Genomic DNA, 12,463 nt, shown 5'->3' with positions numbered 1-12,463 from the left:
GAATATTCATTCCCCTCCCTTCTCTTCTTCTACTTGTTCTATTTCCTTTTCCATTTCTTCTTTCCCCTCTCTATCCTTCTTTTTAGGACATTCTTTTGAATGCTTCTCCTTCTATCTTCTTTTTGTCCTTTTCACTTTTTATTGTCTCAAAAGATTACAAGGTCTTGATAAATTTTTATATTGGGATTTTTTTTTTCTTTTTTAGGGTTGCTTTTAGTACAGCTGAGATAGGTATTTTTTTACAATAGTGTAAAAAAACATAAAAGAAGCAGATAATGGCAGCAGCATCTCGTACCCTTTTTCAAGGTTAAGAAATCCCTAGGTTGTGGCCACTGTCCTTGGCCTCTGTGAGGAGGGGTTTTGGTTCATTGGGAAGAGAAAGTACAGTTGAGTCCAGGGTGGGAGTGGAATTTCTGGGGAAGCTGAAGAAATGGAGAGGCCATTTCTGGCAAGTCATGGAAGAAGCCCACATTCCATTTTCAGTAACAGGATAAAAAGTGTGGTCTGATTTGCCTAAGGCTGTCTCTCCACTACTTGTTTTCCTTTAAGTCTCATAAAACTTGCTCCCAATGCTTTTAAGTTTTAAGGCCATGGGGGGGGGGCCTATTCGCCTCGATCAGACTCATCATGGCCGTCCAATCACAATCATAAGCTTTCATTTGCAACCGTCGGCATTGTTTGTGGTGGAGGTGTCAGGTGGCATCATGCTTGATGGGGCTCCTCCTCAGTCCTCTCTGTTGTATGATTGGTAGGGTTTGTTCGATGCCATCAATAAAAATGATCACACTAGATGGAATCTTATCATCTTATTTTAAATTGTCTGAACGTGAGGCTGATTTCCATGTTAGATGCGCCACCTCCTGCTTCATCTATGCTTAATGGAAATTTTCATTCACAATAACTTCAATATATTTTGCAAATTTGGCTCAATCAAGGAAGGCAATTGATTCGGGCCCCCCACTTCATTATTTTTCTAGTTTTTATTAGATATTTATGACAAATCATATAATTTGTTTATTTTAAATTATAAGAAAAAAGAAAACTCAAATTTTCTTAATTGTTTAGAAAAATTTATATTAAAATATCAATAAATGCTAAAAAGTAAAAGTTTAATCAATAAAATTATGTGTTTTAAGTGGTTCAATTATCTATAGTACTTGTTAGCATTTATTATAAAAATAAATAAATAAATAAATAAAATAAAACCTAAAGGTCTATTTGATAATTATTTTCAAAAATAATTTATAAAGATTATTCTATAAATTTATAAATAAAAAAAATGTTTGAAACTTAAAATATTTTTAATCTATCTTTAATATTTTTAAAAATATTTTTTATATCTAATGTTTTATTTTTAATTATTTTATATATTTATACCATTCTTTCTTAAAACAACCCTCAAAATATAAATAAAAACAATATAAAATAATTAAAAAATGTTAAGAAAAAATATCATATTATTTATATTTTTTATTTTCGAAAACATAAAACTATTCTAAAAAAACGGTTCCTAAGATTTTATTTCAAAATTTTAAAAAATTTAATAATTTAAAAGTTTTTTTTATCCTCTTTAATTTATTTATTTTTATCCCATATTATATATCCTCTACACTTTTAAACCTATTTTTGGGAGTAGTTGTAATTATAAAAAAAAAAAAAAGGTTTTAATTGGTAATGCTTTTATTAACAAACTACTTCTTCATTATACACATTTCTAGAGAAAATTAATTCATATTTATATTTTTTATAATTAATGTTTTTGATGTGACATAATGGAAATTTAACTAGATTTTGGCGCGTTTAGCATAACAGAATCCATATCAGCAAACAAGTGGTGACGTGGTGGTGGCATTTGTGGTGAGGGAGAGAGTATTAAATTTAGTGTGTGGCATCCATGAATTATTTTCATACTTGAGCATCACAGAAATGATACATATGTCCCACAAGTGGCTTGGTAGAGGATTAGTTGAAGCTTTGTAAGCATATTGTGAGACTTTTGTTATTATTGTTATTTTTTGGGGTGGGGGGCTCAAGTGCCATAAAATTTATTAAAATATTTTTTATAATTAAGAAATTATATCATCCAATGAAAAAAGATTCCAATGGCCTACCTAAAACTTGTTAGCTCAAGTTGAGTCGGTCTTGAAATAAAGGCCTAGGAAACCTTTGACTATTGAGTCATGTTGTGATTGTGATCGCAATATTGGCTTCATCTTAGCAATGAATTTGGTAATTGAAGTGGTAGAAAATATTAAAGAACCAATTAAAAATTCCTTTGATTGAGGTAGGTGATTTCTATCTAGAATAAAAAATATTTGTTCATTTTTTTGAGGAGGGTAGTCTAATCTATCAAACTCTTTTCTTATCAAGTGTGTATAGAAATAGAGAAATTGACAAGGAAAAATAGACAGAAAAATAAATGGATGTCACTTTATTCAAGAAAAATAATTATTTTTGGGCTCTAGCATCCCCTATTTTTATTTTGTGGAAGGAAATTAACCAATACATGTCATTTTCAAATTTAAAACAAATTCCAAACAACTTATATACATGTCGCACTCCTTGACAATAATCCACTACCACACTATTTACATATTACTAGCTTCAATACTTCCCCTCAAGCTAATTGAGGTCAATTAAACAACATTTAGCTTGCCTTTTATTCTATGAAAATGTGAAGCTAATAAAGTCTTTGTGAGTATATCCGCCATTGGATCCAAAGAAGGAACATGATAAACTTGTAGTTTCTTTTCAATGACTTCCTCTAAGAGTTTCATGTGTTTTGTGAGTGAATGTAATATTGGGTTCACTAACAAGGAGACTATGTTAAGATTATTATACCATTCCAATGGTGCCTTGGTTTGTTTGACACCCAATTCTCCAAGAAGACTTTGTAACCATAGGATCTCTGTAGTTACATGAGCTTAACTACGATACTCTGCTTCTATTGAAGATCTTGAAATAGGTTGTTGTTTCTTAGAGCTCCATGACACCAAATTTCCACCTAAGTAGACACAATAACCTAAAGTAGATCTTTTATCATCAAAGTCGAAGACCCAATCAAAATCGAAGTAGCCTATGACAAAGAGATTGTTGGGTTTGTGAAGTAACATACCATGATTAGTTGTTCCCTTCAAGTATCTCAATATCCATTTGACTACCTTCTAATGAATGTTCGAGGGATGTTGCATGAATTGACAAACTTTGTTTAACACAATATAAGATCTCAAGTCTAGTGATGGTGACATAATGCAGAGCTCCAACGATACTTCTATACAATGGTGGATCTTCCATAGGATCGCTAAGTCGAGCTAAGAGTGGAGTGTCTGTTATCATACAAGTTGACATAGATTTTACATTGAGCATTTTTGCTCTTTCAAGTAGATTTGTCGCATACTTCCCTTGATTGAGATGAAGGTTACCATCTTGGAGTTTATGAACTTCAATCCCCAAGAAAAAATTCAGAGGACCTAGGTCCTTGAGAGTAAACATCATATGCAAGTGACTAATGAGAGACTAAACCTTGTGAGAGTTGTTGTTAGTGATGATTATATCATCAACATAAAAAAAAAAAAAAAAATGCAGGACTAAGTAATGCGTTTAATTAATAGAGAGACATCAGCCTAGGAAGACTTGAAACAAAGTTGTTGTAGTTCAAATTTAAGCTTTTCAAACCAAGCTTGGGGAGCCTACTTCAATCTATAAATAGCCTTATTAAGTTTGAAAACTGTAGTGGAGGAATTACCTTGCTCAAATCCAGGATGTTGAAATATGTAAATATCATTTTTCAGAATGCCATTAAGTAAGGCATTATTGGCACCTAATTCTGAGCTAGGGTCAAGGTGAGAATAATCACTGTTACTAGTTTGACCGCAAGGCTGGAGAATTCCTTGAAATCAAGGCCAACGGTTTGATGATACTCTTTTACAACCAAACGAGCTTTATACTTAGCAATAGTGCCATTAGCATGTTGTTTAATGCAAAAGACCTATTTGCAACCCATTACTTTCCTATCAATAGGGATAAGAACCAAGGTCTAAGTATTATTGTAGAAAAGAGCATCATACTCCTCTTGCATTGCATTTTTCCAAGTCTTATCAAAGAAAGTTATTTGAATATTGGGAGGTTTAATGGCTTCACCTGCAGAAATGGAAAATATTTTGGTTTTGTAGATAACATCTTTGGCATGAGTAATCATGGGATGAGTATTCAACTCATTGGCCAATTTTAAAGAATGATGTGCAGAAAGAGTAGGAAAAGAAGAAGAATGTGGTATGGAGGAAGTAGTAGGAGGTAGCACTAGAGTTCAGGTAAATGAAGTGTGTAGACAGAAAGTGTAAGAAATGGGGAGAAGAGGTGTAAAGACCAGTGGCGCAGCAAAGGGAGTTAACAAGGGAGAAGGTGGACAAGACTATGGTAAAGATGATGCATTGAACTAAGCAAAGGGAAAGAATTGCTCATCAAATTTAACATGCCTAAAGATATAAAGTCTACCATCATGAGGCATACACTTGTAACCTTTGTGATGAGTGTTGTATCCAAGAAAAGTGCAATGAGATAATTTATATTCAAGATTATTGGCATTATAAGGTTGAAGATAAGGAAAATAGGTGCAACCAAACACTTTGAGTTCTGGGTAACTTGGCTTGATATGAAATGGAAATTCCATAGGATAAGTATTGGCACTGGAATTGGTAAAGGATTTCTAAGGTATACAACAATAGCAAAGGCATGATCCTAATATGTCATAGATAGGGATGCTTGAGCTAAGAGTGTAAGACCTTGCTAAAAATTATGTTTATGTTTACGTTCAACTACTCCATTTTGTTCAGGAGTGCAAGTACAGGAAAGTTGACAAATGAGGCCAAAATTTTGTAGGAGTGTTGTCAAGGAACGATATTCTCTTCCTTAATCAATTCTTAAAGTTTTTAAATGGAAGTTGAGATACAATTTAGTTAGTATTTTGAAGTATTGGAACATATGAAACATCTCAATTTTATTTTTAAGAAAATAAACCTAGGTAAAACGAGAGTAAGCATCAATGAATGTGACATGATATCTAAAACCAATTATGGAAATTGAAGGTAAAGATCCCAAATATCATAATGCACAAGTTGTAGAAGTCTTGTGTATTGAGTTCCAAAACTAAAGAAAATAAGCTTATGACTTATACCCAAATGATAAGCAACAAAACAAAGATTTGTCATTAGATGAGAAAAATTCATTACAGTGAGAGAAAACAAGGTATACAACCTTGGCAACTAGATGACCCAGTCTTTAATGCTACAAAGCAAAATTGTTTTGATGTTGTGAGTTACAACTTGATTGAAAATAACCTAAGTTAGAAACTGTAAAAGTAGTAGTTTAACATGTAGGCATGGTGATAGTAGGAATAGAAATGGGAGAGACTGAAGTTGTGATTGGTGAACTAAGCTGATGTTTTGAGCAAGACAAGTTGAATTGTACAAGCCATTCGTGAGCATTGTTCGAAGTAGAATTTGACTCATTTCCAAATCCTTGACAAAATAAACAAAAAAGTGGAATTCAAAATAAACATGATTATCCCTTGGAAATTGAGATACACTTATTAGATTTTTGGTTATATAAGGAACATGTAAGAGATTTCGAAGAATGAGTGGATAGTAAGAAGTGGATAAAGAGAAAGTAGATTGGCCAATGTGAAGAATGCCAAAACCTACTCCATTGTCCATATACAATTTGTTGTTGCCTTGATATGCAATACCAATGTTAAGATTGTTAAAATCATTGGTGACATGGTTTGTGGCTCCAAATTCAAGGAACCATGCTTCATCAGACATGTCATTATTTATTCTAGGTATATACAACAACCATAATTCTCACTTGGTCTTTTCTCTCTAAAGAATTTGAGTCATCACTAACAATAGTGTGATAAATTTGTTGAGTCTAGTGAAAAAAAAGTATTCAAAATGATGATAGCATTTTATCATTACATGACCAAGTTTTTTGTAAAGTTGGCATTGAGGTTTACACCCACTGCCAAATTGTCCACATAATTTTTGTTTTTCTTTCCACTTATTTCCTTGATTACTTTGAAACCGATTTCCTGAATTAAGATGAAAATTTCTTGTATTGTCCCTAAAAAACCAAGTTAACAATCATAACAAATCCAACAATAGTAGTTTTATATTGTTCAATTCTCTTCTCATGAGCCAATAAAAGAGTAGAAATATAAAAGAAATTGTATGAATCCAGGTGTGAAACGATCAGAACAACAACATATTCATATTCTTTGTCAAGCCATATAATGAAAATAAGGATCTAATCACGTTTAAAGATGATATCTCTATGAGTCCATGAGAGTTTTCTTTTGATTAAGATACCCTCTGTTGTGGATCCTCTCTTTTAAAGCTTTTGTAAATCAAATTTGTATTGCATAATTTGAGTTTCATTTTGAGTAGCAAAGTAAGATGTTAAAACATCCTCAATCTCACAAAAGGTTTTACAACCTACTAATTGAGGGAGAATGCTCATTAAAATGGAGCCAAGCAACCAGGAAACTATCAATTTGTTTTGGCGATTCCACAAATCAAAATTTAGGTTACATTTAAGCTCCTAGTTGTTACCAAGAGTGGTGGAGACAAATTCAACTAGACACATGGTAGATCCAGATGTGAATCTCTTCAAACCTAATCCTTTTATAGTAGTATAGATTTGTTGCTTCCATAGGAGATTGTTGTGGTCACCTAATTTTAAAACAATGGGTTGGGTTGTTGGATTAACTATGGTTGTTGAAACTGTTCTCACTTATTGTTACATAATACTTGAGTAGCTCGATGATGTTTAGAGAGAGGATGTCATTGTTAGAGAAGCTCTCGGAGCCCTAATATCATGTAAAGAAACAGATAAAAATAAATAAAGAGAAATAAATGGGTATCACTTTATTCAAAAAAATAATTGTTTTTGGGCTCTGGTTTCTCCTACTTTTATACAAAGAATGAGGATTGACTAGTACATGTCATTTTCAAATTTAAAACAAATTCCAAACCTGGATATATGTCACTCTCCTTCTTGACAGTAATCCACTACCACACCATTCACACATTACTAGTTTCAATAACATGAGTCGAGCTACCAATATTCAAGTTGAAAAACATTTTCTAAATAATGTGACTTGAGAAAATTACTATTACAATTACATTTTGGTTGGCAAAGATTAAAACCTAGGCAAAGGTTGTGAACAAAATTTTTGGTAAGGATAAAGATGTTAAATTTCTTCAATGAAAAATAACATAACTTATTTTAGCTTTCTTGTTTCAAATTCATAGGTTATGCTGGTGCATAACCTTCCAGGACTCTAATATATTGTTATGCAACTCTAATAATATTAAGAAATGACTACTAGAGCCTCTCAAATGTCTTATGATACTTGCAATAAGGAGGAGTCGATGAGAAATCCAGTTTTGCCCCTTTAAATGAATAAGTTATATTTAGATGTGTATAGTAAGGGACAAATGTGAAATAAGAGATTGGCTGAGAGTTTTCAAAAAAAGGCAACAAGAAATGTTCATTTTTTTTTCTCTTGGAATGAACCCCATGTTCTTGAGAACCAAGATCTATTTATATAATTTTTATTTATCAAGCCTTGATTGGCTAGAAAATTAGTCAACCTTTTCCTTGGAAAAAGGCAAATCAACAAGTCTAACCGTAGGTGTTGCATCAAGCTCTTTATTAGCTGGTTACACCTAAGCCAAGTGGCATTTAGCGAGTCACTAGGAATGATAGGATATATCCCTACCTTGGAGTTGACTATTTACACATGGTCATAAGTGGCAAGATTCTTAATCTATGTGGCTGGCATCTAGCTCTTTTGGGATAAAGGTTCCAATGTGCCCAATTGGTAATAGTCAAAAGACTTTTGCCAATTCTTAGTCTTGGTCGACTAAGAATATAAAAGACGCCCTTCCCAAGCTAGCTAGGACATGACTTGGCCAGTTGATATATGGAATCCAAGGTTGGAACATCACAGAGATTCTGACTTAGGGTATGACACCTACGCAATACGAATGTTAATTGCTTAGCTATGTCATTTTAACAGCTTTTGGGAGTAAGGATAGTCTACCCCTAAAGAAATGGTTGGGCTAGCTCTTAATGACAATGGCCCGATAAACCTGATCTAATGGTATATACACCCTAAGTAAGGCTTATCAATTTATTTAGGTACTTATATCTTATATGATCAAGGTGTTGGTACTATTGAGAATCCTATATTTCTCCATTTCCTGACCCAATATCAAATAAGGTGCATGCATCTAGCCCTAGACTTCTCTAGATATAATCAAAACGGAAAACATATTATAAAAACCAAGAAGATAAACTAATCCAGAGAAGAAATAATTCATAATTATGATTTGGATGTTCCCAAATCAATTCTGATTCATTGAAGTCATCAAAGAAGTCGTAGATTATGTCTACTATGTGTTTTTCCACCCAATCTCTCCTCACATGAATCTAGACATGTAAAGAAGTGTGGGCTTCTCCTTTCTCTTGAGAGTGGTTAGGGTTTCTCTTTGAAAAAACCTTTATGGAAGACAAAGTGTTAAAAGTTTGAAGCCTTAACCCTTTAAAGATATGTATTAGCTTCTCTATAAGCTTAAGTGACTTGAGCCTAAATTGGACTTAGGTAACGTAATCCAACCCACTTTGGTCTTAATTATAGCCTTATTAGACTTCAATTAATTAATTAATCCAGTCTAAAATGACAATTTATAAAATCTAATGCAACCTTAAGTTTTTACCAAAACACCATTTTACACACTTATAAACCACAAACCCAAATCCTTTGAATAAAATATGTCACGATGAATTAGGAGCTCGAGTAGAGATCATTAGAACCCACAGGAAAATAGTGGCTTTCTCATAATTCGATTCTAAAGTTGATTTAAAACTCCACCAAAGAGAATAAATTGTACTTCAATATCTTATGAAATTACAACAAGGTAAAGCTCGAGTATTTGACCTATTATCTACTACATGCAGACTCTCTATGAACAAGTGTTCATAATCTAATAATAGTATTACCAACCTATCAAGGTTACTTCTTTATCCTTGAGTTTTACATTTACCAATTATGTGATCAGTTGACATACTCTAACTCCAAAAAACATATATTAAATTCCACTAAAGGAATTATTATGGTCATAGTCTTCTTGATTACATGTCCTTTGGATCACCCAAAATAACACACTATCTCAATCCCATGAAATATCACGATGCCTTTATCGAGAATACCTATTTCTACCAACCTCCATCAATAGTGACCAAATCCATAGGGATATATGGCTATTAGGAATTTGAGGCTAATCCAAACTATAATAACCACCCTAGAGGGGAGGAGGGGGGGGGGGTAAATAGAGTGATGGTCTCTTTTTCACAAATTTAAACTATGCAAAAATAAGAAACAATTATATACAAGTATATAATAAGCAAAATAAAGACAATTGCATATAATGCAAACACGAGAGTTTATAGTGGTTCGGCACTTCTTCGCCTACGTCCACTCTCCTCAACCTCCTAACCAAGTGAGGGTTCCGCTATCTTGAAGCTTCAACCAAGCTTCCAATCTCTTTACAATTGTATTATGGTTCCAATTCACCCTCTTGGACTTTTGGCTCCAAGCACCCTTTACACTTCTTCAAGAGATATCCCTCTCTTAAACAACATCTCAAGTGATACCCCTCACTTGAGAAAATTCCTCACAAAGATATACAAATAATGATCTCACAAAAATCCTAGTAATAGAACTTTAGGCTCAAAGATACAAGAAAAACTAGGATTGAATGGTGCACTAAAGATATGCAAGTTTTGAAATAATGGTGCACTCAAAAATACTCTTCCACGGCTCAAATATAATCAAGAAAGATTTGAGAAGGTTAAGCTTATGAAACAATGAAGTTTGGAGTCTTTTTATAGAAGAAAAAAGTCATACTAGCCGTTAAGGGTTCGACCGGTCAAGTTAGGGGTCGACTGGTTGACTAGCCGTTAGAAAAAGTGACTGTTAGGCCTCAACCGGACCTCGATCGGACCTTAACCGGTTGAGGTTCAACCTTGACCAGGAAGAGAAGGCCATTGGGAGAAAGAGAAACTTTTTTGCCTCCCTCAACCGGTCCTCGACCGAACGAGCACAACCGGTCGACCGGTTGACCCAGTTGAGCCATTTTTTTGGCTCAACACTCACCTCTTTCAACTTAAAACCTTTTAACACAAGTTTGAAAATCATTTAACACAAGGTTTTAGTTGAAAACATGAAATCATCCAATTCTTAAGATATTTAAAACAATATTACTCTTGGATGATTTTGGTGTATAAATAAATAATGAAATGCATGAAAGTCCTAGTGCACCAACAACCTTACAAAGAGACCTTAAGAAACTTTGGTCTTGAAAAACTCTTCTCTTTGAGGTGGTCTTCTTCTTCATGATTTATCCTTGGCTTGATTTGTCTTCGGATTGCCACTTTGGAAGTCGTCTTGCCTAATCACACTTGAAATATGATCATTAGTTCTAAATCTTGTTTTGTTATCATCAAAATAAAGATTAACCAAACATTGGTTTCACAATGACCACATTAGGGTCTCACACGGGTTAAAGCCTCATGTTGACTTCAACACATTCTCAATATCCTCTCAATGTTGAAAGTCCATATAGTATAGTAACTTAGTGAATTATGACAATCAATAATCTTACATCATGATTCATTGTAGGTCATATTTAATATGTAATAATATATACTAATGCATTCACCATGGGAAACCCTTGTTGAAGACTAAGATAAGTAATTCCTACAATTTGGAGGTAATGCACTATAATGTTCACTAGATTGTCCTAATCCATGAACCGACTATAAACTACTTATCATCTTGAAAGACATTCATGATTTGTATCCTCTATGCAATTCTTAATGTACTCATGTCATGTACAATGCAAATGATATAAGCATGAATGCTCAAATGACCAATTAATGCATATGAGATAATAAAGGAAGCCAAGAAACATAAATAAATAAATTCATTAATGAATTAACCATTAGTTACATCATGTTATGTTTTCTAAGACTTTATCCTAATAGGTACTTCCACTTATCCAAGTGTCAGTACCCTAATGTCCACTTTCGCATGCAGGTGGAATTGATGCTAATTGTGAACTAAGGCGAGTAACTTTCTATCAAACAAGGCCAATGGTTTTTTAGAGTTTTGAGTTTTGGGATGGGACATATGTTACCTTGATATAGTTTACTACATCAGTGAGTGTGACGAACAATGTTATGATGGGGCATGTTCTTTTAGGTGCATGTCAATACCCTCACTAATGTCATGTTAAGCATATAAAATAAAATAAAAAAGTTTTAGGCTAACTTTAGAGGTTCTCTTGGAATTTGTTTCTCATTAGACAAGTAAAAGGGTCTGTGTTGCCCAACCATTGACGACTATTACGTATTTTCTGATGGGTTCTTTTTCTAGTGAGGAAAGTGATATATGGGCTTTATGTTCGAGATATGCACTTTTTTTCTATTTTTTTTTTTTCAATTACATTGATTGCTTTTGGTTTGAATGATTGATGATGATGGTAAGTTACTCTTTCATGAAAGGTAGAAAGGTGTTGGTGATACACAATGATCGCGATTGTGCAAGAGTTGCATTACCATAACATGAGTAGGTTGGGAGGGTGTAAGAGGGTTGTGGAATTAGTTTCTAGGGTTTTAGATTTTAGAGTTTGGTGAGGCATGTTTATCTACTTGAGAAACACAGAGTTTGAGTGTTGCTTTAAGTGGATTTATGATTCATGGTTGTAGTGGATCAGGCACTCATGTGAGAGGATAGGTTGGTAGCACGATACCCCTTGACTCTGGTTAGGTTCATTCACTAATTGTGTATGGCACACTATGCTATGACTTATGTCCTAAGTAGGTCTATAAATGTTAGTTGTGTCATTCGAGACAGAAAGCATGGAAAGCAAGGAACATCCGCTTATAGACTAAAAGTTTTGAGTATGGCTATATTGAGTGCGACAACGGATGTGGAGCTTAGTGCTTCATAAAGCTACTCACCTTGCATCATGGTAGGTAGCTTTAGGATTAGAGTTGCCATTGTCGAATTCCACACCTGATACTAAATCTCGGATGATGTCTAGATAAGCTTTCCTAATAACTTGAGATCTTGGAGTCTACCATGAGCTCATTGAACGATAATGTATATTTGACTTGGAAGTAATTCAAAGTAGGACTCTAGCTATCTTTGTCATCCATAGTGAGAGTTTTTATACTATTCAAGGATGCATCTAGCGCATATGTATTTAAACATTGTTTAGTTGCTGATGGGATGTGTTGTGTTGAACTAGTTGTATGGACTTAGCCTTATTGTGCTAGAGGTGTTCTTTATATACACCTTGCATCTAAGTTCATTTGATAGGTTTACCTTTTTTAGCTA

This window comes from Vitis riparia, chromosome 2 (assembly GCF_004353265.1).
Source record: "Vitis riparia cultivar Riparia Gloire de Montpellier isolate 1030 chromosome 2, EGFV_Vit.rip_1.0, whole genome shotgun sequence".
NCBI lineage: Eukaryota > Viridiplantae > Streptophyta > Magnoliopsida > Vitales > Vitaceae > Vitis > Vitis riparia.
The sequence above is the reverse complement of the archived record's forward strand: the minus strand, read 5'-3'. Positions refer to the sequence as shown.